The sequence below is a fragment of the Mandrillus leucophaeus genome, unplaced genomic scaffold, assembly GCF_000951045.1.
Source record: "Mandrillus leucophaeus isolate KB7577 unplaced genomic scaffold, Mleu.le_1.0 Scaffold457, whole genome shotgun sequence".
In the NCBI taxonomy this organism is placed as follows: domain Eukaryota; kingdom Metazoa; phylum Chordata; class Mammalia; order Primates; family Cercopithecidae; genus Mandrillus; species Mandrillus leucophaeus.
In genome coordinates this window covers 362,495-368,494 of record NW_012104887.1, presented here as the reverse complement: position 1 = coordinate 368,494, position 6,000 = coordinate 362,495, and positions in this window count along the sequence as shown.

The following is a 6,000-nucleotide window of genomic DNA, read 5'->3' as shown; positions in this document are numbered from 1 at the left end:
CCAGCATGTGAATTAATTGATAAAGGTCAGAATATTTGGGCTCAAAGGTTTCAACAGTTAAGTCGAATTTTCTGTCAAACCCTGTAGAATCTTGGAGCCTGCTTTAGAAACAGAAGAGTGAAATGTATTTAAATTTAGACCATGAAAGTCCTTTATAATATTCTTAATTCACGTTTCGGTGAAGCGGTATACACAATGGTAGGCTCCCCTATTCCTGTGGGTTTTACGTTGAAAGCGGCTGTCAGAACGGAAGTTTCAGGGAAAGGGCCAGAGCCCTGGGGACTTTCCTCAGGTGATGGTGATGGAAGAAGAGGCAAGGCAGGACAGGAAGGCTCAGGTAAGAAAGATTATGCAGGCGCAGGGGCAGGAGGAGAAGGAGCAGTTGGAGACGAAAGAGACAAAGCCTCCTCAATATTTCTCAATTCAGAAAACGTGTCAGTTTACCTCCCTCAGCTTACTTCCTCAATGGAGGCAATTTTCTCTGTTCTTACAGAAATTTTAGAAATTTAGAAATTTCTAGGTCTCATTGGAAGTAAGTCTCCCATTTAATTTGTCTGGTTCTAAAACCAAATTTCTCTCTCTCTCTCTCTTTTTTTTTTTTAGACAGGGTCTCACTATGTCACCCAGACTGGAGTGCAGTGGTGTGATCTCGGCTCACTGCACTCACCGCTTGCTGCATGACAGCCAGTAAGTCCAGGGACAAGGTATAGGGGCAGGGAAGGTGACTTTAATCCAGAGAGCCACCAAACTGAAGATGGTGAACTAATATCCTAAAAAACCATCTTAAATTAATACAATTTTCAGGCTCCTTGTACGTTAGGGAAGGGAGGAAGAAGGAGGTGGTTGAGGTGAAGAGGTCTGACAATGACAGACTTATGGGCTGCAGTGACAGCCCAAGGGGATGGTGGAAATTCTTTGTCCTTTGTCAGATCACAATGCTCTTATAAATCTTCAACATAACACTGTTACTTGTGCATACAACCTCTTTATCTTCTCAGGAGTCAGTTTGGGGTAGGAATTATTGTCATCTGTGCTTTAAAGTTAAACTGTAAGCTAAATCCGTCCCATAGATAGCTTGGCCTATGCGCAGAAATGAGAAAAAGCAGTTAGCCTGAAAGATATCACCACAGGGTAGGAAGGGTTAGGAGTAAAATACAGTTAGTCATGCTAGGCCTCCTTTTTATTGTTATATATTTAATTTACTTGAACATATAATTTTAATTTTTTATAGTTTTTTATTTTTTTTTTGAGACAACATGGTGTAAAACCCTGTGTCTACTAAAAATACAAAAATTAGCCGGGTGTAGTGGTGTGTGCCTGTAATCCTAGCTACTCAGGAGGCTGAGGCAGGAGAATTGCTTGAACCCAGGAGGCAGAGGTTGCAGTGAGCTGAGATTGCACCACTGCACTTCAGCCTAGGTAACAGAGTGAGACTGTGTCTCAAATAAATAAATAAATAAATAAATAACGTAATGAACTTTTTCATGTCTTTATATATTAAATATTTACATTATTTAAATTGTTCAAAAGCATCAAAGATTCTTCTCAGTTATCAACTTCATTTCATTTATTTCATTGTACCAAACTATCAAGACCATTAATTTAATCTACAGCTAAATCTATTATTTTTTCATGTTAGAAATTCAACAAGAAAATTTTTCCTTAATGAAACCTCACATTTCAAGCATAAGTAGGCTGGGCGAGGTGGCTCACACCTGTAATCCCAGCACTTCAGGAGGCCGAGACAGGTGCATCACTTGAGGTCAGGAGTTTGAGCCCAGCCTGGCAAACATGGTGAAACCCTGTCTCTACTAAAACTATAAAAAATAGCTGGGCGTGTTGGCGTTCGCCCATAATCCCAGCTACTCTGGAGGCTGAGGCAGGGAAATAGCTTCAACCTGGGAGGTGGAGCTTGCAGTGAGCTGAGATTGCACCACTGCACTCCAGCCTGGGCTACAGAGCAAGACTCTGTCTCAAAAATAAATAAATAAATAAATAAATAAATAGGTATTAAGTAGTAAAAATAAAATAAAACAAAAAATAAGGCACAGTGTCTTGCTCTGTTATCCATGCTAGAGTGCAGCGGGGCTATCATAGCTGACCAACTTGGAACTTCTGGGCTGAGGCAATCCTCCTGGCTCAGCTTGCCTTGTATTTTTTTAGAGACGAGGTCTTGCCCTGTTGCCCAGGCTGGTCTCCAACTGCTGGCGTAAAGCAATGCTTCCGCCCCAGCCTGTTGAGTTTCTGGGAGTACAGGCACAAGACATGCAGTCTAGCATTGTAGTAAAACAATTTTCAACAAATTCTTAATTTTCTTTCTTTCTTTCTTTTTCTTTATTTCTTTCTTTATTTTTTTTGAGTTGGGAGTCTTACTCTGTCACCCAGGCTGGAGGGCAGTGGTGCAATCATAGTTCACTGCAGCCTGCCTCAGTCTCCCTAGTAGCTGAGATTACAGTCATGCATTATCATGCCTGGCCAACTTTAAAATATTAGCTAATACTTAAAAATTTGTAGAGACAGGGGTTTCACTATGTTGCCCAGGCTGGTCTCCAACTCCTAACCTCAACTGATCCTCCCTCCTCAGCCTCCTAAAGTGCTGGGATTGCAGATATGAGCCACCATACCTGGCTTAATTTTCTTATTTTAATTTTATATTAGTGATTATCATTGTTCCTAAGATAATTGGGGCAGTGACTCCTTTAAAATTTTAGAGACCTAATTTGTCTATTCACTTCACTGAAAGAGTATGCCAATTTGTTTCATGAGAAAATATCCTATATTTATAAAGAAGGAAAATTCCTTCCACCAAACTAAAGGGCATTCTTAAGAAACAAATTGTGCTAAGTATCATCACTTAAGGTGAAAACAGAGGCAATGGTATCTATTAACAATGTTTATCAGTGAAGGAAACAAACTGAAAATATTAACATCATTAGATCCTTGGAGGGCCTTCATTGCTGAAAATCTGAGTGATTTTGTGATACCCTTTTGAGTCCGGCAGGACATTCTCTTTCCAGGGCATAGAACAGTGGGTGAATAATTTCTTTTCATTCATTTTCATTAAGGGATGAGCTTCCTTAATGTTCTGGAGATTATTACATTTGATTTGTATAGTTGTGAAAAGTGCTCATATTGCTGATTCCATTGCTTATATGTGATCATATAAATCTTTTCTCTCCTTTCTGTAGTGTGGTTTAAACTTAACCTTTAAAGGACATGTATTTGAATTTTTCAGCTGGTTAGAAACCTGAATATACCAATCACAGAAAACTTCTCCTTACATGCTACAGATTTAGTTTTCTCCCTGGACTAAGATGTCTTTTAGATATAGTAAATTTGTTAAAGCCAAGAACTCCTATGGAATGAAGTTGGGTGGGAGGGGGGACATTGAGTAGTAAGATCACTCTTGAAACAGTGATGCCACTCTTGCCGATATTGACTACTATTGGGCCCATAACATTTTTACTAAACATTGGAAAGACAAGATATGAACAACTTCTCATTGCTGCATCTCAAATACCAGGAAATACCATTATTCTCAGGACAATGAATAGACAATAAAAAAAGACTCACAGACCAGATTAGCTGTCCAGACAGGGACTGAATCCTTATCAACATGACCCAACAGAGATTGTCCCCAGAAATTCACTTCATAACATCAAAACCAAAAACCCACACTGATGGCAAAAAAATAATGATGCAAAAATGAGAGAGAGAGAGAGAGAGAGAGAGAGAGACACCTGCCGTATAGCCATACTTAGTGGGTAAAAGCTAAAGAGTTCAATTTCTGCTCACGATACTTAATAGAACATAGGGAACATGAGCCAATAGCTTAATGGGTTCAGATCTGCACCAAGTGCCTGTTGGATGCAGGATTCTACTGTCTCCAATAATATGTCTCAGATGGATTAATTTTTTCTTTTTTCTTTCTTTCTTTTTTTTTGAGACAGAGTTTCGCTCTGTCGCCCAGGCTGGGGTGCAACGGCACGATCTTGGCTCACTGCAACCTCTGCCTCCCGGGTTCACACACACCACCACGCCGGGCTTTTTTTTTGTATTTTTAGTAGAGAGGGACTTTAGCCATGTTGGTCAGTCTGGTCTCGAACTCCTGACCTCAGCTGATCAGAAGTAGGTGAGGTCAGAAAACATACCCTGGGAGAGGCTGGCTCAATGCCCAGAACCGCCATCGCTAGGCCTGGGGTTTTCTTCTGTAGTGGATACTAGTATTCACATAGTGCAGGGACAAACCAATTAGATACTTCTGGGAGTTAAAAAGAGATGAATTTACAGTGCCATTTGAGAAGCGGTATTAAGGAATTTGCCAGGGTACTTGATTTAATTTCTTTTAGTCAGGAAAGAGTTAGGCGCTGGAGGCAAGTGGTAGGAAAGAAAGAACTTTATTGATCAACGGGTCAGGGCTCTTGGGCGAGGTCCACAGGCAATGGGGCCGCGGAAGTTCGCGCTGGCGCCTGCCTGCGGCGACTTTTATGTCCTGGGCTTGGAAATGGGAGGGCAGTGGGTGGGATAAGGGCATGCCAGGGGCGTCTCCGTAGTAAGTTTCCGTTTCCTCAAATTGACGTCACATGGCGCCTGCTCAGTTGGTCTGCTTTTTTCCCTGGGGGCTGCATTTTCAGGCCCGCGGGTAAGTTGGATGATGAAGAACCCGGAAGTAGTAAGGGGTGCGTCTTTTCTGTTCACCTTCCTCCATCTTGTCCTTTTCCCCTTCACCCAGACAGTCCAACCTCTTATTGATTATAAGAATTTGGGGCACCATTGTCTGTCTGGCTGCTTCCTGCTGTTAAGGGGCGTAGTTAGGGTCTGAGGTTGGCAGTTGGGTGTAGGGATGCAGGAGCATTTGACTGAAGGTGACTCGGGTGATTTCTTGGATCCTGGCTTGGAGAAATTTTATTAGAATAGGAGCAAGACATAACATAAGACAGGATTAGTATGGGGATTAGGAATGGAAGCATCTGCTGTACTACAGGTAGCAGCCATACTGGTGGTCCGGCGGTTAAGGGGGCGTTAAATTTCTGGAGCTCCTTTTTGATTTTGTTTAATGTTTGGACATTGGTGTCAACTAGACCTGATTCATTTATGTAGTAGCAACACTCCTCCCCTAGGAAGAGGCATGTTCCTCCTTTTTCAGCTGTAAGAAGATCTAATGCCCGCCTATTTTGTGCTGCCACCTGAGCTATTGATGTCATTTGGCACTGCAAGGAGGCCAGGCTTTCGGCTGAAGCCTCTATGGCTTCCTGGACCTGGGTAGAGAGGGTCCGCGTGGACTGGACTGAGTGGGCAAGCGCCCCTGTCCCTAGTCCGGAGGCTACTGAGGAGGATGCTAAAGAAACCCCAATGACCATGGGAAGAAAAATAGCCCGCTTTTGGATTTTATTGTTGGAGGTGATAAGTTGTGAAGTCAGTTTGAATACTTCTCCTTTGGTATATAGGGTTAGGCTAGGAACTAAAGACGCCGGGATGCAAAGGAATTGGCTGATGGATATATGGTTAAGAATTTTAGAGAGGGTTTCATTGCACCAAAAGTAACCTCCAACGGGAGCTGTCTGGGTCCTATTGGGCGATTGGGTGTCATTACACCAGGAGGAGTTTGGGGCAGAGTAGCAGAAAGGAAGGATTAGATTTTCTGGGTTTTGGTATAGTGGGACTTGGAGTAGGGACGGTTTTTGGGGGGTGCCGGTAGAGTCAGTTGTAGCCTTGAAAGCAGTGGGTAAGGGAACTGCCACTAAGGGGGCTCTTTCAAGAGCCGCACAGAGGAAGCAGCGGGAAAGATTTGTTATGTTAGCTGTTTGTGTTAGGTTTAGCCCTTGACGGACAAGTTTTAACCATGAGAATGGGTCTTTTTTATTAGGGGGATTTAACTGCTCTTGTAGGTTTTGTCCCTGTGACTTTATGACTGAGGTTAATTTTTGTAGGACTTGTATATTTTTGGGGAGGGATTTTTGCTGGACAAGTGTCCTTTTTATTAGGAGGGTGGCAGTGGGA